This window comes from Lontra canadensis, unplaced genomic scaffold, assembly GCF_010015895.1.
Source record: "Lontra canadensis isolate GAN:19392208 unplaced genomic scaffold, GSC_riverotter_1.0 scaffold33, whole genome shotgun sequence".
NCBI lineage: Eukaryota > Metazoa > Chordata > Mammalia > Carnivora > Mustelidae > Lontra > Lontra canadensis.
Genome location: NW_022631027.1, coordinates 14663071 through 14690019, shown reverse-complemented (window position 1 = coordinate 14690019; position 26949 = coordinate 14663071). Strand labels below are relative to the sequence as shown.

Below are 26949 nucleotides of genomic sequence, written 5' to 3'. Positions count from 1 at the left end.
CATGACCTGAGCTGAAGGCAGAAGTGTAACTGTCTGAGCCAGCCAGGTGCCCCAATTTTTCATCATTTTAAAAGCACAAGTAAGCAAAATTATTTGGTCCACTTCAATAGTCTTGGACATTAAAATGAAGAGATACAGAAACAAAGGCACAGAGAGAGATAGAAGAGGGTAGAAAATAGGAAGGGAAGAGGAAAGATATGTGAACATACTGTAAACTCAGTATTTCCAAGTAAAACTATTCAATTTTCTAGATTAAAAAGTTACCACTTTTGTTCTACAGAAGTCATAGTTTGAAAAAGAAAATTCTGGAAAGGGTAATTGTTAGATAACTATGCAACTTTTAATTTTATTATTCAATAAATTATTGAATCTATTACTCAATTGCTGCTATTCACAAGCTTCTGTGGATGAAATCTTTGAATAGAACAATAGATTTGACCAATTATCTGCTGCAGGTCTCTTATATTAACCAGCATGTTATTAGAAGAGTTGGGGAGTCAGGGAATATAAAAACTTTTATCGAGGAGTGCGGGTCAAGATGGCGGAGAAGTAGCAGCTGAGACTACTTCAGGTAGCAGGAGATCAGCTAGATAGCTTATCTAAAGATTGCAAACACCTACAAATCCAACGGGAGATCGAAGAGAAGAAGAACAGCAATTCTAGAAACAGAAAATCAACCACTTTCTGAAAGGTAGGACTGGCGGAGAAGTGAATCCAAAGGGACGGGAAGATAGACCGCGGGGGGAGGGGCCGGCTCCCGGCAAGCGGCGGAGCAACGGAGCACAAAATCAGGACTTTTAAAAGTCTGTTCCGCTGAGGGACATCGCTCCAGAGGCTTAACTGGGGTGAAGCCCACGCGGAACCAGTGTGGCCTCAGGTCCCGCAGGGTCACAGAAGGATCGGGGTGTCTGAGTGTCGCAGAGCTTACAGGTATTAGAACAGGGAAGCCGGCTACAGAGACGGAGCTGAGGAGTGATTCTCAGCTTGGGGTTACCTTGAACCGGTCACAGGCTCGGTGAGCTCGGAGCGCGGCTGGAGGCCAGGCAGACGGGAGTAATTGGACGCTGTTCCCTGAGGGCGCACTGAGGAGTCGGGCCCCAAGCTCTCGGCTCCTCCGGGCCGGAGACTGGGAGGCCGCCATCTTCATTCCCGTCCGCCGGAACTCTACGGAAAGCGCTCAGGGAACAAAAGCTCCAGAAAGCAAACCCAAGCGGATTACTCAGCCCGGCCCCTGGTAAGGGCAGTGCAACTCCACCTGGGGCAAAGACACTTGAGAATCACTACAACAGGCCCCTCCCCCAGAAGATCAACAAGAAACCCAGCCAGGACCAAGTTCACTTACGAGGAGTGCAGTTTCAATACCAAGGAGACCAGCGGAATTCCAGAGGAGGAGAAAGCAAAGCACGGAACTCATGGCTTTCTCCCCATGATTCTATAGCCTTGCAGTTAATTTAATTTTTTTTTCTTTTTCAATTTTTTTTCTCTTCTTCTGCTAAATTTTTTTAAACTTTTACCCTTTTCTTTTTTTAACGTTTTTTAACTAGTTTATCTAATATATATATATTTTTTCCTTTTTATATTTTTTTCATTATTGGTTTTCTTTTTTATTGGTTTCCTTTTTCTTTTTTCTTTTTTCTTTTTTTTTTTTTTCTTTTCTTTCTGAACCTCTTTTTATCCCCTTCCCCCCCACCCCCTCACGATTTGGGATCTCTTCTGATTTGGCTAAAGCATATTTTCCTGGGGTTGTTGCCACCCTTTTAGTATTTTACTTACTCCTTCATATACTCTTATCTGGACAAAATGACAAGGCGGAAAAATTCACCACAAAAAAAAGAACAAGAGGCAGTACCAAAGGCTAAGGACCTAATCAATACAGACATTGGTAATATGTCAGATTTAGAGTTCAGAATGACTATTCTCAAGGTTCTTGCCGGGCTCGAAAAAGGCATGGAAGATATTAGAGAAACCCTCTTGGGAGATATAAAAGCCCTTTCTGGAGAAATAAAAGAACTAAAATCTAATCAAATTGAAATAAAAAAAGCTATTAATGAGGTGCAATCAAAAATGGAGGCTCTCACTGCTTGGATAAATGAGGCAGAAGAAAGAATTAGCGATATAGAAGACCAAATGACAGAGAATAAGGAAGCTGAACAAAAGAGGGACAAACAACTACTGGACCACGAGGGCAGAATTCGAGAGATAAGTGACACCATAAGACGAAACAACATTAGAATAATTGGGATTCCAGAAGAAGAAGAAAGAGAGAGGGGAGCAGAAGGTATATTGGAGAGAATTATTGGAGAGAATTTCCCCAATATGGCAAAGGGAACAAGCATCAAAATCGAGGAGGTTCAGAGAACCCCACTCAAAATCAATAAGAATAGGTCCACACCCCGTCACCTAATAGTCAAATTTACAAGTCTTAGTGACAAAGAGAAAATCCTGAAAGCAGCCCGGGAGAAGAAGTCTGTAACATACAATGGTAAAAATATTAGATTGGCAGCAGACTTATCCACAGAGACCTGGCAGGCCAGAAGGAGCTGGCATGATATATTCAGAGCACTAAATGAGAAAAACATGCAGCCAAGAATACTATATCCAGCTAGGCTCTCATTGAAAATAGAAGGAGAGATTAAAAGCTTCCAGGACAAACAAAAACTGAAAGAATTTGCAAACACCAAGCCAGCTCTACAGGAAATATTGAAAGGGGTCCTCTAAGCAAAGAGAGAGCCTAAAAGTAGTAGATCAGAAAGGAACGAAACAATATACAATAGCAGTCACCTTACAGGCAATACAATGGCACTAAATTCATATCTCTCAATAGTTACCCTGAATGTTAATGGGCTAAATGCCCCAATCAAAAGACACAGGGTATCAGAATGGATAAAAAAACAAAACCCATCTATATGTTGCCTACAAGAAACTCATTTTAAACCCGAAGACACTTTCAGATTTAAAGTGAGGGGGTGGAAAAGAATTTACCATGCAAATGGACATCAGAAGAAAGCAGGAGTGGCAATCCTTATATCAGATCACTTAGATTTTAAACCAAAGACTATAATAAGAGATGAAGATGGACACTATATCATACTCAAAGGATCTGTCCAACAAGAAGATCTAACAATTGTAAATATCTATGCCCCTAACGTGGGAGCAGCCAACTATATAAACCAATTAATAACAAAATCAAAGAAACACATCGACAATCATACAATAATAGTAGGGGACTTTAACACTCCCCTCACTGAAATGGACAGATCATCCAAGCAAAAGATCAACAAGGAAACAAAGGCCTTAAATGACACACTGGACCAGATGGACATCACAGATATATTCAGAACATTTCATCCCAAAGCAACAGAATACAGATTCTTCTCTAGTGCACATGGAACATTCTCCAGAATAGATCACATCCTTGGTTCTAAATCAGGTCTTAACTGTTATCAAAAAATTGGGATCATTCCCTGCATATTTTCAGACCACAATGCTCTGAAGCTAGAACTCAATCGCAAGAGGAAATTTGGAAAGAACCCAAATATATGGCGACTAAACAGCATCCTTCTAAAGAATGAATGGGTCAACCAGGAAATTAAAGAAGAATTGAAAAAATTCATGGAAACAAATGATAATGAAAATACAACAGTTCAAAATCTGTGGGACACAACAAAGGCAGTCCTGAGAGGAAAATATATAGCGGTACAAGCCTTTCTCAAGAAACAAGAAAGGTCTCAGGTACACAACCTAACCCTACACCTAAAGGAGCTGGAGAAAGAACAAGAAAGAAACCCTAAACCCAGCAGGAGAAGAGAAATCATAAAGATCAGAGCAGAAATCAATGAAATAGAAACCAAAAAAACAATAGAACAAATCAACGAAACTAGGAGCTGGTTCTTTGAAAGAATTAATAAGATTGATAAGCCCCTGGCCAGACTTATCAAAAAGAAAAGAGAAAGGACCCAAATAAATAAAATCATGAATGAAAGAGGAGAGATCACAACTAACACCAAAGAAATACAGACAATTATAAGAACATATTATGAGCAACTCTATGCCAACAAATTTGACAATCTGGAAGAAATGGATGCATTCCTAGAAACATATAAACTACCACAACTGAACCAGGAAGAAATAGAAAGCCTGAACAGACCCATAACCAGTAAGGAGATTGAAACAGTCATCAAAAATCTCCAAACAAACAAAAGCCCAGGGCCAGACGGCTTCCTGGGGGAATTCTACCAAACATTTAAAGAAGAACTAATTCCTATTCTCCTGAAACTGTACCAAAAAATAGAAATGGAAGGAAAACTTCCAAACTCATTTTATGAGGCCAGCATCACCTTGATCCCAAAACCAGACAAGGATCCCATCAAAAAAGAGAACTACAGACCAATATCCTTGATGAACACAGATGCAAAAATTCTCACCAAAATACTAGCCAATAGGATTCAACAGTACATTAAAAGGATTATTCACCACGACCAAGTGGGATTTATTCCAGGGCTGCAATGTTGGTTCAACATCCGCAAATCAATCAATGTGATACAACACATTAATAAAAGAAAAAACAGGAACCATATGATACTCTCCATAGATGCTGAAAAAGCATTTGACAAAGTACAGCATCCCTTCCTGATCAAAACTCTTCAAAGTGTAGGGATAGAGGGCACATACCTCAATATTATCAAAGCCATCTATGAAAAACCCATAGCAAATATCATTCTCAATGGAGAAAAACTGAAAGCTTTTCCGCTAAGGTCAGGAACACGGCAGGGATGTCCGTTATCACCACTGCTATTCAACATAGTACTAGAAGTCCTAGCCTCAGCAATCAGACAACAAAAAGAAATTAAAGGCATCCAAATCGGCAAAGAAGAAGTCAAACTATCACTCTTCGCAGATGATATGATACTATCTGTGGAAAACCCAAAAGACTCCACTCCAAAACTGCTAGAACTTGTACAGGAATTCAGTAACGTGTCAGGATATAAAATCAATGCACAGAAATCAGTCGCATTTCTCTACACCAACAACAAGACAGACGAAAGAGAAATTAAGGAGTCCATCCCATTTACAATTGCACCCAAAACTATAAGATACCTAGGAATAAACCTAACCAAAGAGACTAAGAATCTATACACAGAAAACTATAAAGTACTCATGAAAGAAATTGAGGAAGACACAAAGAAATGGAAAAATGTTCCATGCTCCTGGATTGGAAGAATAAATATTGTGAAAATGTCTATGCTACCTAAAGCAATCTACACATTTAATGCAATTCCTATCAAAGTACCATCCATTTTTTTCAAAGAAATGGAACAAATAATCCTAAAATTTATATGGAACCAGAAAAGACCTCGAATAGCCAAAGGAATATTGAAAAACAAAGCCAGAGTTGGTGGCATCACAATTCCGGACTTCAAGCTCTATTACAAAGCTGTCATCATCAAGACAGCATGGTACTGGCACAAAAACAGACACATAGATCAATGGAACAGAATAGAGAGCCCAGAAATAGACCCTCAACTCTATGGTCAACTAATCTTCGACAAAGCAGGAAAGAATGTCCAATGGAAAAAAGACAGCCTGTTCAATAAATGGTGTTGGAAAATTGGACAGCCACATGCAGAAAAATGAAACTGGATCATTTCCTTACACCACACATGAAAATAGACTCAAAATGGATGAAGGACCTCAATGTGAGAAAGGAATCCATCAACATCCTTGAGGAGAACACAGGCAGCAACCTCTTCGACCTCAGCCGCAGCAACATCTTCCTAGGAACATCGCCAAAGGCAAGGGAAGCAAGGGCAAAAATGAACTATTGGGATTTTATCAAGATCAAAAGCTTTTGCACAGCAAAGGAAACAGTTCACAAAACCAAAAGACAACTGACAGAATGGGAGAAGATATTTGCAAACGACATATCAGATAAAGGGCTAGTGTCCAGAATCTATAAAGAACTTAGCAAACTCAACACCCAAAGAACAAATAATCCCATCAAGAAATGGGCAGAAGACATGAACAGACATTTCTGCAAAGAAGACATCCAGATGGCCAACAGACACATGAAAAAGTGCTCCATATCACTCAGCATCAGGGAAATACAAATCAAAACCACAATGAGATACCACCTCACACCAGTCAGAATGGCTAAAATTAACAAGTCTGGAAATGACAGATGCTGGCGAGGATGTGGAGAAAGGGGAACCCTCCTACACTGTTGGTGGGAATGCAAGCTGGTGCAACCACTCTGGAAAACAGCATGGAGGTTCCTCAAAATGTTGAAAATAGAACTACCCTATGACCCAGCAATTGCACTGCTGGGTATTTACCCTAAAGATACAAACGTAGTGATCCGAAGGGGCACGTGCACCCGAATGTTTATAGCAGCAATGTCTACAATAGCCAAACTATGGAAAGAACCTAGATGTCCATCAACAGACGAATGGATAAAGAAGATGTGGTATATATATACAATGGAATACTATGCAGCCATCAAAAGAAATGAAATCTTGCCATTTGCGACCACGTGGATGGAACTAGAGGGTATCATGCTTAGCGAAATAAGTCAATCAGAGAAAGACAACTATCATATGATCTCCCTGATATGAGGGAGAGGAGATGCAACATGGGGGGTTAATGTGGTAGGAGAAGAGTAAATGAAACAAGTTGGGATTGGGAGGGAGACAAACCATAAGTGACTCTTAATCTCACAAAACAAACTGAGGGTTGCTGGGCAGAGGGGGGTTGGGGGGGGTTATGGACATTGGGTAGGGTATGTGCTATGGTGAGTGCTGTGAAGTTTGTAAACGTGGAGATTCACAGACCTGTACCCCTGGGGGAAAAATATATATATATATATGTTTATAAAAAATAAAATTTAAAAAAAAAAAAAAACTTTTATCATGTCCCCAGGCTTCTCCAGGCATTCTGGTACAGAACTGAGGCCAGACTTAATGTCTCTCTTGCTTTTGCACACCATTTTTAGGTGTAAATTGCAGAGTCACTTATTACCAAAATAGAGTTTCATTCAAGATAGACTCTTATTCTTATCCAGCAGAGACATAGAAAATATAAAGCTTGAGCTAATAAGGCCTGTGAGCTTTGTATATGATTAAATTAGTCACTCATTAGAAAAAATAAAAAGTGTTGTCCTAAAAGTGTACCTCATTTTACTATCCAGGGTGTATTAAAGGCAAATTTGAGAATTTGTGAGAAATAAAGATTATGTTAAACCATATAAAGTTGACTGTATTCAACATTTTTATCTTTAAAAGATGGCAATTTCATATGATTCTATTACATAGTGAAATATCACTACATCTCATGATTGTCACAATAAATAATGTTCATGCCAAATACAAAATGTTAAATACTAGATATGAATATTAAGAGTAGATAATTTCAGATATAGTCATCAGAAATTTTGCCACTAACATCTATTTTCTTTAATAACTAAGGACCATACTTAGCTTTACAAAAATGAAACTGACTTTAATGTAGATGATCTAATGCATGTATGTACTGATCACTATTAATTTTATCATATCATGGAAATATTAAAAGCACTTCTGAATATAAGTAAAAAAAGACAAATCCACTTAAAATGGGAATATTATGGGAGAAACTGATCCAAATATAAAAAATTGAGTAATGGCAGTCAGTGGATCATCAATATTTTTGTTCGTTTCTTCTACAGCTTACATTTTATTTTCATTGCTTTTATTTTAATGCATTCATCTAGCAATAATTAGCATGTTATTTATACTGTGTCTATCTTCCTTGTATGGAATACTTGACAAAGTATGTTATTATTTCTTTCAGAATTAATGACCATTTTTAAGTTTCCTTTTTGAATCTCTGAAAAAGATTTAGATTGCCCTGCCTAACCCAAACAAGAAGGCACTACACATTTTACATACTAAGTTACTGATTCATGGGGTGGATTATGTGCAAATTTAAAATCTCTAGCTAAATCCTTCTTAACTCTAAGAGCTGGGTAGAAGTAATATGCAGTCCCATCAAAAACCTATCGGCAGGGTTCTGACATTAGTTCAACCAGAATCATTAGGAAGATAAATTTGCTGCACCATGGTGAAAACTGATGTTTTACTAATACTTATTGGCCGAGAGGCTGTTTTATTAAATCAAATTCTCGGATTATCCAAATATTTGGTTAGATTACAAATATGTCATATTAAATAAGGTCTGAAATATTCACACTATCAGGTATAAAGTGGAAATATTGGCTGCTTGGAGATTAATTTATTTCAATGGTAATAACCTATTATGTTGTCTCAGATTTGCTGAGCCACGACCTCTTTTCCGAACTTCTATCTTTCCAAATTATTTCATGCATTATATTTTTATAATGATTTAAGCATGAATCAAGTGGTTCTTTCTTTAGAAAGAGTTTTAGAATTCAGGATTTTTCTCTATATTCAGCACACTGAAAACAAACCTTTTTGCGTTCTGTTTGTGTGTTTAATTTTGTTTTCTGCATAATGACCATAGAGCACAAACCTGTGAAATAATAACTCTTTTATACAGATATCAGAAACTTTACATTGATTGGAAGAATAATCAACTCCCACTTAAACAATTCACAAAATTTCTGATCATTCTGGTGTTTTCATGTTGGCTATATTTTCTTTTGAGAAATTAAAAAACCACTAGATGCTTTTACAAAAATTTTAGAATCTATAGAAAAGTTTAAAAAGTGAAGTGAAAATAATATCACTCTAATTCCTAAATATTTCATCACAGTTGCTATGTCCAGATTGTCTTCTGTTTTTTGTATGCATATACAGACGCGACTATGTATGAGCGTGTGCATAGGATGTGTGTCTTAACCATTACGATGATTACCTGTGTGCAGGGGCTGTCCTTTTTTTTCTACTTAATATATTGTAACTGCAGCACGAAGTTATTCAGTTGAGCGTCTGACTCTTGGTTTCGGCCTCAGGTCATGATCTCAGGGTCCTGGGAGCCCAGCTTTGGGCTTCACACTCAGCTGGGAGTCTGCTTGAGGTTCTCTCCTTCCCTCTTCCTCTGCCCCTCCCCCTGCTCATGAGTACACACACTCTCTTTCTCTCTCTCAAACAAATAAATAAATCTTCAAAATATACCTATCATAACCATTTTCCAAGATCATTAAAAGCTTCTTTAAAGGCACAATTTTAATGCCCATGAATATCGTAGTTAGGACTGCCATGTGATTTAATCAGTGCTCTTTAGATTTGGGGGATATTCCTAATTTAATAGTTATTTGTAATATAGATGAAGATATTTACTCTGTATTTTTTCCCTGGATTTTCAATTATTTTTTTAGAATGACTTCTGAGAAGTGGAATTATTGGTTCAAATAATATTAAAAGATATTTAAAGTCGTGAAAATAATATATTTAAGTATTACAAATATACAGAGAAAAAAGTAAGCATCTTTCTATTCCCTCAAATGTTACCCTTAATCAATACTAACAATGTTATGTATATTTTTACATAAGTTTCCTGTGCTTGATCAGTATACCCAAGTATTTATACAAATTTATTACATATATATTTCCTCTTTATTTCTTCTTTTAATAAGAATGAACGATGCCATAATTACCCCTTATTTTTTAATTTCCCATTAAAAAATAAAACAGAAGAGTAGTTCCAAGTCAATAACTGTATATAAAACACATTCATGTTACTAGCTACATACTACCATGTAACACAAATATCTGATAATTTATGTAATTAACTACCTTATTAATTAGTATTCATATTTCTTGACAGTAGTAAGCATGGTACATACATACTTAAGTACTGATGATTTTTCCTCTGTAATAGTTTGAACTGTGAGATTAGCAGAATTTTAATAGATACTGCTGAATTTATAGGAGACTTTAGCAGTTTTACAGGCTTTCCTGTCTCTATTCTTGCAAACCAACCTGGGTAAGAGACAGTTAAACTAACTTAAGAGATGTTTTAATCTTATTTTAGTAAGGTTAGAAAGATTTTTTTCAAATTTCCTTTTCCCTATTAGTGAAGTTAAACATATTATATACATTAAATGAATTAAATACACTGTCATATATTTGTTCCCTATTTTTTTTATTTCTTATTCCATGAATTGCATTTCCATATCTGATGAGCACTGAGTAATATATGGAAATTATTGAATCGTTATATTATACACCTGAAACTAATATAACCCTGTATGTTAACTGCACTGGTATTAAAATAAAATATATTTAAAAATACACTAGAAAGAGATAAGAATGGGGGTGTCAACTCTCCCACTGGCAGCTCCAAATTCAGATTCTGACAGATGGGGTCAATGGGACATGCAAAGAGAGATGCATGATAGTGATGGTGCAGTACATAGGAAGAAATTTCTTTGTGCTAGTCATTTTTCTGATCGCTTAACTTCTGACTTTGTCCTGAGAAGCTGTAATTTCCATGGCTGTACACAAAGATTCTTAGTCCCCAGGAAATGCATAGGTTTGGTATAATACAAGCTCTTGTCAAGTTCACAGAGAAGGGGCACCTGGGTGGCTCAGTGAGTTAAGTAAGCCTCTGCCTTCGGCTCAGGTCATGATCTCACGGTCCTGGGATTGAGCCCCACATTGGGCTCTCTGCTCAGTGGGAAGCCTGCTTTCCCCTCTCTCTCTGTCTGCTTCTCTGCCTACTTATGATTTCTCTCTCTTTCAGATAAATAAATAAAATCTTAAAAAAAATAATTCACAGACAACTAGAATACCAATGGGTATTCTACATCTCCAGGATATTTTCCACAAAGAGAAACTACAGATATTTGACAGTTTCCTGAAGACTTTTGTCATAGTCTACAATTAGTACCAACTTCACCTTCTTGATTTGAAAACTATTTATTCATTCTAAAATGGTAATACCAGGCATTAGTATTATTTAGACCGTCACTGGAGGGTATCTGGTCTTCAGTGTGATCTATACAGGAATCATTCTCACTGGTGTTGCTCTAGAGGGAGTGATTGGGCTCTACAGGATGGTGGACTTTATAAGATCTCCAGATAATGTTCCTGAACTTTACCATCCCTGGCAACTATCCCTTCTTTGTTGAGACTGATTAGACCTTCATAAACTGCTCACTACTGGCAACTGTAATTGAGCAGTGACATTTAATCCTAAATAGAGGGTCTAGATTATTGGGGTTTTTTTGTACAAAGATGCAACAGATGTCAAACTCAGAGCCAGAATCTCATCCTTTACCTTTTCATGCCCTGCCAGGCTTCCATCAGCATTGTCCCTGCAGCTAAAGTAGTTCTCCAGGTTCCTAAAGCTCTGATGACACGAGATCAGTCCTATCTTGTAGGCAGCCACAACTGCAGGAATGGGAGGTTGCACTGACTAGGGATGGCACAAACATAAAAGGGGGTTTGGTTTAAAGCTTGCCTGAGTGGCACCTGGGTGGCTTGGTCGTTAAGCATTTGCCTTCGGCTCAGGTCATGATCCCAGGGTCCTGGATTCTCCCTCTCCCACTCCCCCTGCTGTTTGCTCTCTCACTGTATCTCTCTCTGTCAAGTAAATAAGTAAACTCTTAAAAATCAACCAATCAATCAATAAATCAATCTTGATATTTTTTAGGGTTACCCTAATCCAATATATACATGGATACTGAGTATATGATAACATAACAATATCAGAACTAGCAGGAAATACGTATGTGCACTAATACTTAGTAGAAATAACAGAAGGTTATTTTTGTTGAGTCTATTTTTCTTGATATAACATTTCTGAAAATTTGATTATTTCACAATCAGTATTTATTTAATACAGTTTTCTTCAAAAACACTATTAATCTTTCTTTATGCTGCATCTTACACTTAATGGTATCTTAAAATACATATATATATATATATATACATATATATATATATATATATTGTAGAACTTTCCATGGACTGTATGAAAGATAAAACTAATGAAACTTTTAATAAGTGAAGAAATTGTTAATATCTCAACACCTTTTCCTAAGAAGGCTAAAGGCAATATTGAAATATTCAGGCAAGAGTAAAGAAAAACATGGGTTTCAGACAGAAAAGAACTGAATGTTTCTTATATCAGCTGCTCTTTTTATAATCCCAGATTTTAAGGGATGCAGGACATTCCCTAAATGGAGTTTTTTTTATCTACTACAAACAACTTTTCCTTACAATAAAAATGTAAGTTAGGGAAAACGTGGTACTGAAGTTCTAGCTCTTACAAACTCATCCTAGTGCTGACTCTCAATAGTTAAGAAATTCAACCCATAGTTAAATCTAGTCTTCAATATTTAAGAAATTCAACCCATAGTTAAATCTAGTCTTCCATATAAATTCACTTTTGTTATGTGAATTAGTAACATCCCTGCCATGATAAAAGATAGGAGAAAAGGATTTTGGAGCCAGACCCAGTGTATTGCATCAAAAAGTAAAACAGCTCATTAAATCCAAGACAGACATTCAAAATTTCTAACAAATACCAAACAAAATTTTTAGAAAAAGAAGATGAAGTGACATAGATCATAGCATCAAATACTTTAAGATGAAGCAAAATAGCTAAAATATTGAATGGGAAAAAGATTATTACTTTAAGGAATAGTTTCTCATTTGTGTAAGGTAGAGATGCCATCAAGAACAGGAAGAAATATGAGTAAAACCAGAAGGCTACCATTCAACTGTGCTGTAGAGTCACCAGCACACATAAATAGTACCATGAAAAAACTGATATTGAAAGGAAAATATAATGATTAATAGACAAACCCTAAACCATGCTTTCTGTTTCAGACAAAAATGGATTCTCATTATTCTTTGACAAAAGAATGCTACCACAGTCTACCAAGACCCATCAAATCCTCTGCATAAGTTTTACAGCTCTCCTTTTGCTTTGTTAGAACTTTATGGCTGAGGGGATAATTCAGCTAATTCCAAATTACCCCTTTACATTTCCCTTCCTTAACAACATTCCTCAGAACTTTCACAATTATTGCTGGTCACTATGCCAACAAATATGATTAAACTATATATATATTTGCAGTTGATATTATTTCTCTGAGGCAAAATGATTATTGGTTAAAAATCCATAATAAGGTCTATTTAAATGCTATTTGCATAACTGCTTTCTGCTAATTGAACTACATCTGATCCTGAAAGCACAAACAAATATGTAGTGAAGCTAATTCAGAATCAGTTTTCAGGGATTCTGATTGCCTTTGTTTTGGGAAGTTCTGTGTAAGTTTTCTGTGACCATGATGAGCTTGTGTCCTAGAACTCAGCCGCCGTTGCTCAGAAGATCGATTGAGAAGACGTGTTACTACTGAGGACACTGGTAGCTCACAGGTAGTGGCTTCTGGCATAAGCCCTGTTTGATACTGAAATCTTGCCTCTATTATTTCCACCCCTGCTGTTACCAACAGTCACTAATCTCAAGCCAGACAAGGGCCTCAATACTGCAGACGGCACCATTATTTACCATTACAGATGATGCTGGATACAAATTTATCAACTTTTGGCAGTTTATTTCCCTGTTATGATAATTTAATGGGCTGACCAACATATATGAATGCCTATGTGAGTTGTGGGTTCTACATGGTAACTGTCTACCTGCTTCCTCTGGCAATGATGAGTTCCATAGCAGAGAACCATCTGGGCAGAGGTTGGCTCAGGAATGGTGCACTATTATTCCATACCAGCCTATACCCTCAAGTGAAGCATTTAACACTGACCCAATGACTTGGAATTAACAATCCTCTATATAATCCCCTTAATTAAACACATTATGTAGGCTTCTCCTTTTAGATAATATTATATTATCTCTCTTTTAAAGCATAAAATCCAGCTTTGAGTCTCTCCAAAGTCTTGTCAAAAAAATTAGTTTTTAAGCCTTGGTGTTCAGTTGTGGCTTCTCTGGGATATTGACTGAGAAAGGCACTTATATTCCCATTGTGCTTCCTAGCATGCTTATGAGGTCTTCTCAATTCCTTGGCTTCATCTAAAGTGATGTCACCTGCCATACACATTGTACCCAGTTTCATAATTATGAAATAGAGAAAACTCCAAAGAAATCTGAATAACAGTCCTAAGACTTTGTAACAATATTAAAATCACAACTAAGCTTTAATGAAAAATATGTCATATAAATAAAATCTGAAAGAAATGTGTTTCATTAAAGTCTAAATATTTAAATACCATGTAACCAACTAATTTACCTTAAAATACTTACATTAAGATCGTGTTTTAGTAAGATTGTTCCTATAACATTTTATCTTTGGCTTAATTTAAAAAAATAAACTGATATGGAAAGTAGTACTGAAAATTTCAAGTCTGGATTAGGTTTTACCTATTTGTCATACTCTCCTTCTCATATCCCAAAATAATTATATAATACTTTCTCACAAACATTAAAATATAAAAAGGTAACTTATGATGATTTTTAAATTTTATTTATTGATGTTATTTTAGAAATACAGCTCTTTGAAAAACTATTTTTTAAGATATAATAATGACATCAATAAAACATGAACATCTTTAACCAGAACAAAACGCATGGTTCTACATCCTGATCTACTGCTCTCCAGCCTATAAAATAGAGGTCAAGTCACCATATCCAATGTCAGGAAGTCTGTCAGTACTGAGGAGGAAAGTGGGTGAAAACATAGGGATCTAGTTTTTCCCTAAAGAGTTCTGATCATGCCATTCTTGTGGGTTTATCTTAAATGAACAGAAGGGTTCATATTTTCAAGGTTTTGGCTTGACTTGTAGACTGCTTTAAATTATCAATGAATTAAAAATAACCATGACTCATATAGTTGATAACTAAATATTGCGATTAGCTGCATATATAATAATCTTTGCATACTATATCCCAATAGTTCTTCACAAAGAACTTTATCATGTAAAGCTCATTTGTTCTTTAAAATGGCTCAGTAATGGGATGCCTGGGTGGCTCAGTCAGTTGAGCATCTGCTTTTGGCTCAGGTCATGATCCCAGGCTACTGGGATCAAGTCCCACATCAGTCTCTTGCTCAGAGGGGGAGCCTGCTTCTTCCTCTGCCTGCTGTTCCCCCTGCATGTGCACACGCACTCTCCCCCCCCCGATAAATGATAAGATCTTAAAAAATAAATAAAATAAAATAAAATGGCTCAATGAAGGATCTAACACCAACAAATATGTATCTGATATCGTGTAATTAGTTTTGTTAACAAACTGAAATTTTAACCCAAGTCACATACCTGAGAGACTGAAAGATCTAGTTAGATATGGGATGTTCATATGGTGATTCTATCCTGTGTCCGTCCCACTATATGATACTATGACCCACAAGACAATATAAAAACAATTATGTAATGCACTTATTTGTTACAGACTACACTGAACACTTAGACAAAACTGTTCAGTCTCCTAAAAGGTTTTGACATATAGAATTAAGATAGAATTGTTATTATAAGAAAAAAAAAGAAAATCGAAAACATAAAAAGCTTAACAAACTAGATAAGTGGCAATATTTGATTAGGAATTTTAACATTAAATTACTTTTTATCTTGGCCAGACTTAAACTTGCTTTTATCCTAAAACAAGTACAAACAAAACAACAGAGTTCAAGCTATGTGATTGACTGCCCTGTTCTGAAGGTCTCGTTTATCTTTTAGCCACTCCTCATCCCAGAGGATATAGACTTGCTTTAGTAAACGTAAGTTTGCAAAAGCATTTTAGAGGGTATCCCATTATACAGTGGCCCAGCAGCCACCATTTCTGTGTTCATTGCCCAGGTGCCTTGGGAGTTGCTATATGGAGGAAGGAGAAGCCATCCAACACTTGGCATAGCACTGCCTTCTGGCATCTGCCAATTCCCTCTATACACTTTGTACATGAAGGCTGCTCGGAGCAGGTGGTTTCCGCTGTAGGAAGAGGGTTGTGGAAAGATATTCATGAAATGAATATTTATGAACAATCCCAATCTTCATTTTAAGTATAAGGGAAAAATAAATTTTAAACAGAGAGAAACTTAGGAATTGCTGATTTAAGGCATCATCCTTTAAATATTTACAACCTCCTTGTGTTACTTCCGAAATCCTTTAATCTGAAGTACAGTAAATAAATTAGGAGAGTAACATTGAATCTGCCAGAAGATTCTGATAGATTTTCTTTAGCATGAGCAAACCAGTCATTTACGTAGTTTACTCATTTTTGTGCCAATTATTTTTCAAACAAAGTTAAATCATTTTGCTAGTCATCTAAAATCTAGTTTGTGACACTCACTTAAAAGATGGTGTTAAAGTCTTTGCTCATAGTTATTTCAAAATGGCAAAGCCATTTTTGCTAGATTAATAGAAGTCACATAAAAGAATCAATGATATTTTTCCAACTTCCTTCCATGTGAACATTTTGAGGGCTCATCATTGCTTCAAAATGGGAACAAGTGCTCAAAGGATAGGAAAAAAAAGGCAGCATGTTTGAAATAATACTGTTTTATAAAATTTATTTACAGGGATTATAAACTGCTACATCTTTTATGCATTTTACATTTCTTCCTTTAGTTCTTCTTGTGTCCTAGAATATGTATTTAAATTTTTTAACTAATAGATTTATTTTTTAGAGAAGTTTTAGGCTTGCAGAAAAATTGAGCAGATAATACAGAGAGATCCCATATACATCACATGCACAGCTGCCCTTATTATTGACATCTTGCATTAATATATGCTATGGACTTAAGTGCATCCCTCTCAAATTTAATATGTTGAAGCCCCAACCCTCAATAGGATCATATTTAAAGATGGGACCTTTGGAAGATAATTAGGTTTAGAAAGATGAGATGGGGGGATGGTGCCATAGTGATGAGATTAGCACCCTTATTAGAAAAGGAAGAGATACTAAAACTCTTTCTCTGTCAGAAAGGATACAGAGAGAAGGCAGCCATCTGCAGACTGGAGCAAGGGCTCTCGTCAGAACCTGACTATGCTGGCACCCTGATTTCTGACTTTCAGTTTCTAGAACTGGGAAAAAATAAATCTTTGTTATTTAAGACACACAGTCTCTGGTACTTTGTTACAACAACCCAAACTAAGGAATATTAGGAATACAATGCAGTATGTATCTTACAACTGATGAACCAATATTTATACATTATTATTAACAGTCAGTAATTTACAGTACACTTCACTGTCTCTGTTGTACATTCTATGGGTTTTGACAAAAGTCTAAAAACATGTACCCACCATTAAGAAGTTGTTCAGAACAATTTCACCTCCATAATACAGTATGTTTTTAATTGCATTTTCAGGTTGCACACCAACTTACATCCCAGTAATTTTCCTCTCTGTACAGAGATTTTTTTTTAAGTAGGCTTCCCACTTAGAGTTCAACATGGGGCTTGAACTCATGGCCCTGAAATCAAGACCTGAAGTGAGATCAAGAGGTGGATGCTTAATCAACAGAGTCACCCAGGTGCCCACCCCCTAAGGAAGATTATTTTAAAACTCTGGTATAGGATGAGCACTGGGTGTTATACGCAACTAATGAATCATTGAGCACTGCAACAAAAATATGATGTACTATATGCTGGCTAACTGAACACAATAAAAAAAAAAAGATTAAAAAAATTCTGGTATATATAGAATCCTTCCATTTTTCTTCATTAATACTGAATTTAATTACTTTGTTTCATAAACTAATTTCTTTAAATAGTTTTTACCCAGAACTATGAGTTCAGAAATTATTGCACTTAATGAAATTGTTAGTCATGAGGGGATTCACAGTCATTGTGACTCAGAAAGTCTAATCCACACATAAGAAAAGTTGGGATTTAGACCTCTGCAATGACTTCAGTATAATGTCTATTACTTAAATCAGGCTGAAAAAATTTATAGGCTGACCAGCCAATCAGAAAGTTGGGTAGGTGAGACCAGATCCCTAGTAATACTTCTTAAAGTGAGACTTATGGAAAATCTGCCTTCTCCTTCCAATCTTATACAGTATCACAAGGCAGTTAAAATAGCAGTTCTAACACCGGGTATGGAATAGTACCAGTTTTACAGTATGACTCTGGATAAGGTACTTGGTACTGAAGAGCCTCAAATTTCTTATTTGTAAAAATAACATAATAACACTTACTTCACTTAATTTCTATAACAATCAAATTATGTAGTATATTAAAATTCCTAATATAGTACCTGAGATTTAACTAACACTCAATTAATATTTGTCACTGTTATCATCATTATGTTATCAGAATTTTTACTATACAGTGGAGATCCAAAGAAGAAAGTATAGCAATAGTTGCCTACAGCACTGGCAAAAATGATCAAAAGAAGTATTAGAACGTCCATCCCAGATATGAATAGTGTTAGCTGTACCATCAATATAGTAGAGTATATGAGTGGTAGGGATAGCATTAAATTCAAGAAATATTTATTAGAATTTCTTCTGGCTTTCTTCTGGGTTAATTAGACATGTGTCTATTTACTATCTAATAGTTATTCTACCACAATTAGTTACAATTAGTTTTTAAAAACCACATGGTAAACAGGAAGAAAAGAAGACATTTTCAAAAATAGCCATTGATAGTAGAACTATATTTTTTGAAGTTCCAAGTCTTTAAGAATTAGAGAATTAAAAAGGTATGGTGATTATCCATCCCTCTTTTTAGGACACCTACACATACTAATCAAGGTAGATGAGAGGAAGAAATGAAAAACTAGAGTGGAGAAGACATATTACGTTTCAAAAGTCAGGATGTTTTCTTTTCCAGCTTATGAACTTGGAGACAACTTATTTTAATAAGTAAAATTTAAATTACTTGGGAATAGTAATAGTATTTAAGTTAATTTGTCTAGCCAAATTAAAATGCTAAACAAGTATTACATCATTTAACCCAAACAGTAACTTTCTGAGTACCATTATTTTCTCCATTCTATTATCAGAGAAAAGAGAAAAAGATCTACTAGTAACCTACTATGCCAGTTGAAGGTAAAAACAGAATTTGAGCCCAGGACATCTGGTTACAAAGATCCTACACTCACTTATCCTTCATTCCAAGGTAGAAAAATACATTAGGAATCAGAAGAAATAAATGTAATATTAAGAGGTAGCATCTGTATCTTTGGGGTAAATACATAGTAGTGCAATTGCAGGGTCATAGGGAAGATATAGTGAAAGGAAGGGCCATCTGTACCCCAGTGTTCATAGCAGCAATGGCCACGGTCGCCAAACTGTGGAAAGAACCAAGATGCCCTTCAACAGACGAACGGATAAGGAAGATGTGGTCCATATACACTATGGAGTATTATGCCTCCAACAGAAACGATACCCAACTTTTGTAGCAACATAGAGGGGCCTGGAAGAGATTATGCTGAGTGAAATAAGTCAAGCAGAGAGAGTCAAGTATCATATGGTTTCACTTATTTGTGGAGCATAACAAATAACATGGAGGACATGGGGAGATGGAGAGGAGAAGGGAGTTGAGGGAAACTGGAAGGGGAGATAAACCATGAGAGACTATGGACTCTGAAAAACAATCTGAGGGTTTTGAAGGGGCAGGGGGTGAGAGGTTGGGGAAGCCAGGTGGTGGATATTACGGAGGGCACGTATTGCATGGAGCACTGGGTGTGGTGCATAAACAATGAATTCTGTTACACTGAAAAGAAATAAAAAAAAAAAAAAGAGCTAGCATACACTATTCATTACCATGGAAAAATGGCAACCCTCCTGAAACACTTTTTTTTTTTTTTAAAGTGGGGTCCTATAGATCTCACAGAATTGTTCTGAGGATCAAATGAGAAGACTTTGAAAGCTGCAAGAGGAAATATAAATTATTAGCATTTTTTCAATATATACCAGGAACCACATGTGTTGTTGTAGAACTTTTCCTGGTTTCCTTCTAGGCTAGTCTGACATGTGTGTAGAAAAAGCCATAAAAGTTTCTAACTTGACATTTATCATTAAAATAGCTTGCTGTGTAAAAACTTGCATAAATGAGTTATATGATATTTATATTTTTATTTTATCTTTAATACAAAAGTTTGTGATTAGCCTATCATTATGCAAGCCTGAACTTAAAATATCAAAGACAATTTGCCCCATACAAAATAAATTGTGATGTATAAAACAACAGGAACATAATGTTAAGTTACTTCAGAGATTTTCTTGAGGCTAATATTTCCCCTTCACATGCCCTGAATGAGTATACATTCTCAGAAGGAAAAGCATCTGGAAGTGAGCCGGCAGGAGATGTGAGGAGACACTGGACACTCTTCTCTTGTTAATACTTCTATTATCACATCTGTACTAGTTGGTCCTACTTCCAAGTTTACTCATACTGAAAGAAATCTTTTTTATAGAGATATTTTGACAGACTTAATCTTATTTTACTAACTCTCTTTCTGAAAAATCTAAAAAATTAACAGTATTCACTGAAGCATGACTTTTTAGCTGTCAGCTTTTGAGTGTCCTATGACCATGCAATCCATGTACTCATTCAGCTGTCAAACCTATGTCTCTGTGGTCATTAAAATTAGCTTTACTGGAAATTAAAAGATTCTGAGAATCACTAAGTTTTTCAAACTTTCTGTAATTTCTTTATTTCTCACAATGTACTCATGAGGATATAGAGTGAGAGACAATCTTCAACAGAATTGATACAAAAGCAAAAATGATAGAACAAGGCTTTTGAATTCTAAAAAGTAGCAAAGTGCTAACCTTAATGACTAAAATACAGTAATCAGATACAATAATTTTATTTACATCCTATGCTGCTTAACTTATTGAGGCTACAGTGATGTTTCATTAAGAATAATTATCTATAAACATTTTTTTCATTTTTTTCATTTATTTTCAGCATAACATTATTCATTGTTTTTGTACCACACCCAGTGCTCCATGCAGTCCATGCTCTCTCTAATACCCACCACCTGGTTCCCCCAACCTCCCACCCCCCCACCTCTTCAAACCCTTCAGATTGTTTTTCAGAGTCCATAGTCTCTCATTGTTCACCTCCCCTTCCAATTTCCCCCAAATGCCTTCTCCTAACTCCCCATGTCCTCCATGCTATTTGTTATGCTCCACAAATAAGTGAAACCATATGATAATTCACTCTCTCTGCTTGACTTATTTCACTCAGCATAATCTCTTCCAGTCCCGTCCATGTTGCTACAAAAGTTGGGTATTCATCCTTTCTGATGGAGGCATAATACTCCATAGTGTATACGGACCACATCTTCCTTATCCATTCATCCACTGAAGGGCATCTTGGTTCTTTCCACAGTTTGGCAACCGTGGCCATTGCTGCTATAAACATTGGGGTACAGATGGCCTTTCTTTTCACTACATCTGTATCTTTGGGGTAAATACCCAGTAGTGCAATTGCAGGGTCATAGGGAAGTTCTATTTTTAATTTCTTGAGGAATCTCCACACTGTTCTCCAAAGAGGCTGCAACAACTTGCATTCCCACCAACAGTGTAAGAAGGTTCCCCTTTCTCCACATCCCCTCCAACACATGTTGTTTCCTGTCTTGCTAATTTTGGCCATTCTAACTGGTATAAGGTGATATCTCAATGTGGTTTTAATTTGAATCTCCCTGATGGCTAGTGATGATAAACATTTTTTCATGTGTCTGATAGCCATTTGTATGTCTTCATTGGAGAAGAAAACTGCAAGAAAATGATCTAGAATGGGGCAGTTAGCTCTGGCCTGAGTGCATATTCAGACTCAGCCCATGTCATATACATTTGGAAACTGCGGTGCATAATTCTTTATCTGATAAAACACCTTAAAATAAAACTAATGGTAATACAAGGCCAAAAAAAAAAAAAGAATAATTATCATTCATCATCATTTAACTTGGAAACTAACTTCTGAGGAAAATGAGAGTAAACTAGAACAAGTGAGATCTTTCCAGGGAAGAGAGATAAATAGCTTTTGTAGACACTATTTTTAAAAGGTGAAAACTAAGCTAAAATTTTCATTTTTAAAATCAAATCCTCTCTAAGAAAAAGTATAGCACTAACTTCTAACAGATATATATTTATTACAGCTGAACGAACTGCAGGCAGGATAAGAAACTATTGAAAAACCTCAAATTTCAGAATCACTCAAAACTGTATATAGCAAAAAAAAAAAAATTCCTACATATAATTTAACTTCAGCTGACTTTCCCTTTGAGCCCCTTCATACTCAGACATCTGCAAAAAGGACTTGATAGGGGCTCCCGGATTCAGTGAATTAAGTATGATCCTGAGGTCCTGGGATGGAGCCCTGAGCAGGGCTCTCTGCTCAGTGGGGAGTCTGTTTCTCCCTCTCCCCCTGTTCTTCCCTTTCCCTCCTCCCCCGCTCCCACTCTCTCTCTCAAATAAATAAATAAAATGTTTTGAAAAAATAAAAAATAAATAATTGTGTTAAATGATTTGATATTGTTGTTTACATCTAAGGCTCCCACCTGCTCCTCCATCTGCACCACTTAAAGGGCTGGCTCTTCTAATCTGCTGAAGGCTATCTATCTAATGAGTGGTTTCTGTACTCATGGAATAACCATTCCCTACACCATTTTTTTGCAACATGTAACACTTTCTACTTAGTGCACAGGATAAAACTCTCTCCTATTCCTCTTCCAACATTTTGCAACATTGCTTCTTTTGGCATTGGCTCACCCTATTTTCTCTGCTTATATCATCTTTTTTGTTTTCATTCTATGTTTTTTCTCAATGATACTCATCCGCTTCTGTGAAAGTGATGAAATCTGTATCTCCTGCTCCACCAAATTCACAGATCTCTAGCTCATATTTATATTTACGAAAGATTTTCACTGGGGTATCCCACTGGCATTTCATCCATGTTTAGCACTGTCAAAACCGCCAGTATTTCTCTCTGCCAAAACCTCATTTGGTATATCTCATCTGGATTTTCTTATGTCCATTAGGGGTCATCTTCAGTAGTTCCAACCATCTCTTGGTTTTTCCCACTTCAATCAATCCTAAGTAACTTTTTAGTATATCAATTCTCTTTTAGGTCTTCTCAAGCCTTAAAAACAAACTAAATAAACAACAACAACAAAACCAAAAAACTCTTCCTGAACTCTTACATGACCACTTAGACAGCCAGCCTGCCAAAGCCTGCCAAAGCCACTCTCCATTCATTCACTGGAGTTCCCTGAATAAAACAAACCGTCAAAATCCAGAAACTATCAAAAAGAAAACCAGAACAACAAAATCATAATTAGTAAGTGTTTACTGTTCATAGAATAAGAGTTCATGAATGGGAATCTTCAAACTGAGTCATGTCATTATAGGAGAGGTTATATAATGAAAATACAGAGCTATTTATTTGATTTCATAATGAATGGTTACAGCACTGGAGTTTCTACAAATGACGGGATTGGTTAAAAGTGGTTATCTTACACTGTTTCTGGAAAACAATTTAGATTTTGTTTAAGATTATCAGAGAGTTTCTCAAGAAATGGCGTTAAGTTTTGCTTGTGTTACAGGATAAGCTAAATTAGGTTTTGTTCATGTGGCTTAACTGGTTTTGTCTGTTCAGGAAATTTTCAAATCCGGTCTCCATTTTGTATTTAATTTTAACAAAACACAAAGAAATATATCTAATCACATTGTCACCTTGCTAAAAGGTGACCATTAGTGCTGATTCAGACCTTCTTAGAATGGTCTATGAGTCTTTCTATCTCTTTTCAACTTCTCCCAGCTCATCTCTAATACTCATCTAAGATTCAATACACTGAACTTCCCCACATACTCTAAGCTCTCCTTTTGAGCTTCTGATGTTACTCCAATGAAATACTATCCAGAAAGCCACCCATTCTTTTTTTTTTAACTTTTTATGTAAATTCTAATTAGTTAACACATAGTGTAACATTGGTTTCAAGAGTAGACTTTGGTGATTTATCACTTACATATAACACCCAGTGCTTATCACAAGTGTCCTCCTTGATATCAATAATCCGTTTAGTCCATCCTCCAACCACCTCCCCTCCATCAACCCTTAATTTGTTCTATATAGTTAAGAGTCTCTTCAAACCATAAGATTCTTAATCTCACAAAACTAATTGAGGGTTGCTGGCGGAGGGGGATAGAGAGGGTGGTTGTGTTATGGACTTTGGGGAAGGTATGTGCTATGGACATTGGGGAGGGTATGTGCTATGGTGAATGATGTGAAGTGTGTAAACCTGGCAATTCACAGACCTGTACTCAGGGGGCTAATAATACATTACAAAAGAAAATAAAAATTTAATTTAAAAAAAAAGTCTCTTACAGTTTCCTTCTCTCTCTATTTTTTTCCCTTCCCCTATTGTCTTCTGTTTTGTTTCTTAAATTGCACGTATGAGTGAAATCATACATTTGTCTTTCTCTGACTTATTTTGCTTAGCATGATACACTCTATTCCATCCATGTTGTTGAAAATGGCAAGGTTTCATTTTTTTGATGGCTGAGTAATATTACTTCTTTATCCATTCATTAGTTGATGGATATGAGTTCGTTCCATTATTTGACTAATATTGATAATGCTGTTATAAACAACAGGGTTCATGTGTCCCTTCAAATCAGTATTTTTGCATCCTTTGGATAAATTACCTGGTAGTACAATTGCTGGGTCCTAGAGTAGTTCTATTTTTACCTTTTGAGAAGCTTCCATACTGCTTTCCACAGCTGCTGCATGACTCTGCATTCCCACCAACAGTCTAAGAGGGTTCCCTTTCCCCACATCCTTGTGACCTCTGATCCTTCCTGTGTTGCTAATGTTAGCCATTCTGACAGGTGGGAGATGATGTCTCATTGTAGTTTTGATTTATATTTCCCTGATGATGAGTGATGTTGAGTATTTTTTCATGTGTCTGTTAGCCATTTGGATGTCTTCTTTGGAAAAACATCTATTCATCTCTTCTGCCTATTTCATAACTGGATTATTTGCTTTTTGTGTGTTGAGTTTGATAAGTTCTCTACAGATTTTCGAAACTAACCCTTTATCAGATATGTCATTTACAAATATCTTCTCCCATTCCAAAGCTTATCTTTTAGTTTTCTTTATTATTTCCTTCACTGTACAGAAGCTTTATATCTTTTTGATCAAGTTCCCATAGTACATTTTTGCTTTTGTTTCCCTTGCCTCTGGAGATGTGTTTAGTAAGAAATTGCTATAGCTGTTGTCAAAGAGGTTGCTGCCTGTGTTCCCCTCTAGGATTTTGATGGTTTCATGTCTTATATTTAGGTCTTTCATCCATTTTGAATTTACTTTTGTATATGATGTAAGAAAGTGGTCCAGTTTCATTCTTCTGCATGTGGCTGTCCAACTTTCCAAACACCATTTGAAGAGACGGTCCTTTTCCCATTGGATATTCTTTCCTGCTTTGTCAAAGATTACTTGACCATATACTTGTAGGTCCATTTCTGGATTCTCTATTCTGTACCAAGATCTCTGTGTCTGTTTTTGTGTCAGTATCATACTGTCTGCATGACTACAGCTTTGTGATATAGCTTGAAGTCTGGAATTATGCTTCTTCAGCTTTGCTTTTCTTTTTCAATGTTACTTTGGTTATTCAGGATCTTTTGTGGTTCCATACAAATTTTAGGATTGTTCTTTCTAGCTCTGTGAAAAATGCTGGTGGTATTTTAATAGGGACTGCTTTAAATGGGTAAATTGCTTTGAGTAATATAGACATTTTAACAATATTTGCTCTTCCAATCCATGAGCATGGACTGTTTTCCATTTCTTTGTATCATCTTCATTTTCTTTCATCAGTGTTCTATAGTTTTCATACTACAGATCTTTCACTTCTTTGGTTAGGTTGATTCCTAGGTATCATATGGTTTTTGGTATAATTGTAAATGGGACTGATTCCTTGATTTCTCTTTTGGCCACTTCATTATTGGTGTATAGAAATGCAATAGATTTCTAAACATTGATTTTGTATCCTGTGACTTTACTAAATTTATGTATCAGTTCTAGCAATTTTTAGGTGGAGTTGTTCAGGTTTTCTACATGGAGCATCACGTCATCTGCAGATAGTGAATGTTTAACTTCTTCCCTGCTGATCTGGGTGTCTTTCTTTCTTTCTTTTTTTTTTTTTTTGGTTATCTGATTCCTGAGGCTCTGACTTCTAGTACCATGTTAAATAATAATGAAAACCACCCATTCTTAAAGATGCAGTTTAATTATCATCTTTCCAGTGCATCTGGTAACTCTTCAACTCAAAGTGAGCAGCTGTTCTTATGATCCCACGGGAACAGATCATTCTTCCATGGCAACATTCATTACATTATGTGATGCATACATATCTACCTCACTTCTCTGTGTGCTACTCAGGTTCTAAGCCAGAGAGCTAAGATATGTACTTTTTTGTCATTTAATGTAAATTCTGTTTTCAGTGTATTATATGTATATTTAATGTATATCAATGAATATCCATGTCTGTTTTATTTTCAATGGATTATAAACTATTTCACATTTTAATACAACTGAGAGCCATTATATATAGGCATTTGTTTTATTTTTGTTATTCCTGAAGGACATATCTATAGAGATACTTGTTGTTTAAATAGAACACAAATTTTCAGCCATCTCAATGGGTCAATGTAGGTTCTCTTTTTTTAAAAAATTTTATTAACATATAATGTATTATTTGCCCCAGGGGTACAGGTCTGTGAATCTTCAGGCTTACACATTTCACAGCACTCACTATAGCACATACCCTCCCCAATGTCCATAACCCAGCCACCCCATCCCAACACCCAGCAACCCTCAGTTTGTCTCGTAAGATTAAGTATCTCTCATGGTTTGTCTTCTGAAAGCCTGTTACACTATCATTTCTTGCTTTAATTTAATTATGTACTATATGGTGGCTAACTGAACATAATTTTTAAAAATGCTATTTTATATCTAATCAATTCACTTAAAAATTTATTTTACTTAAAACTAAAGTGGGAACACATCTACATTTGTTAAGA

The 26949-nt window shown here is 36.0% G+C and overlaps 1 protein-coding gene across 1 annotated transcript in view; it reads left to right on the top strand.

Moving 5' to 3' along the window:
- OLFM3 (olfactomedin 3) overlaps positions 1-26949 on the top strand; it is a 200448-nt gene that overhangs the window by 101565 nt on the left and 71934 nt on the right. The gene's annotated exons all lie outside the window — the stretch shown is intronic.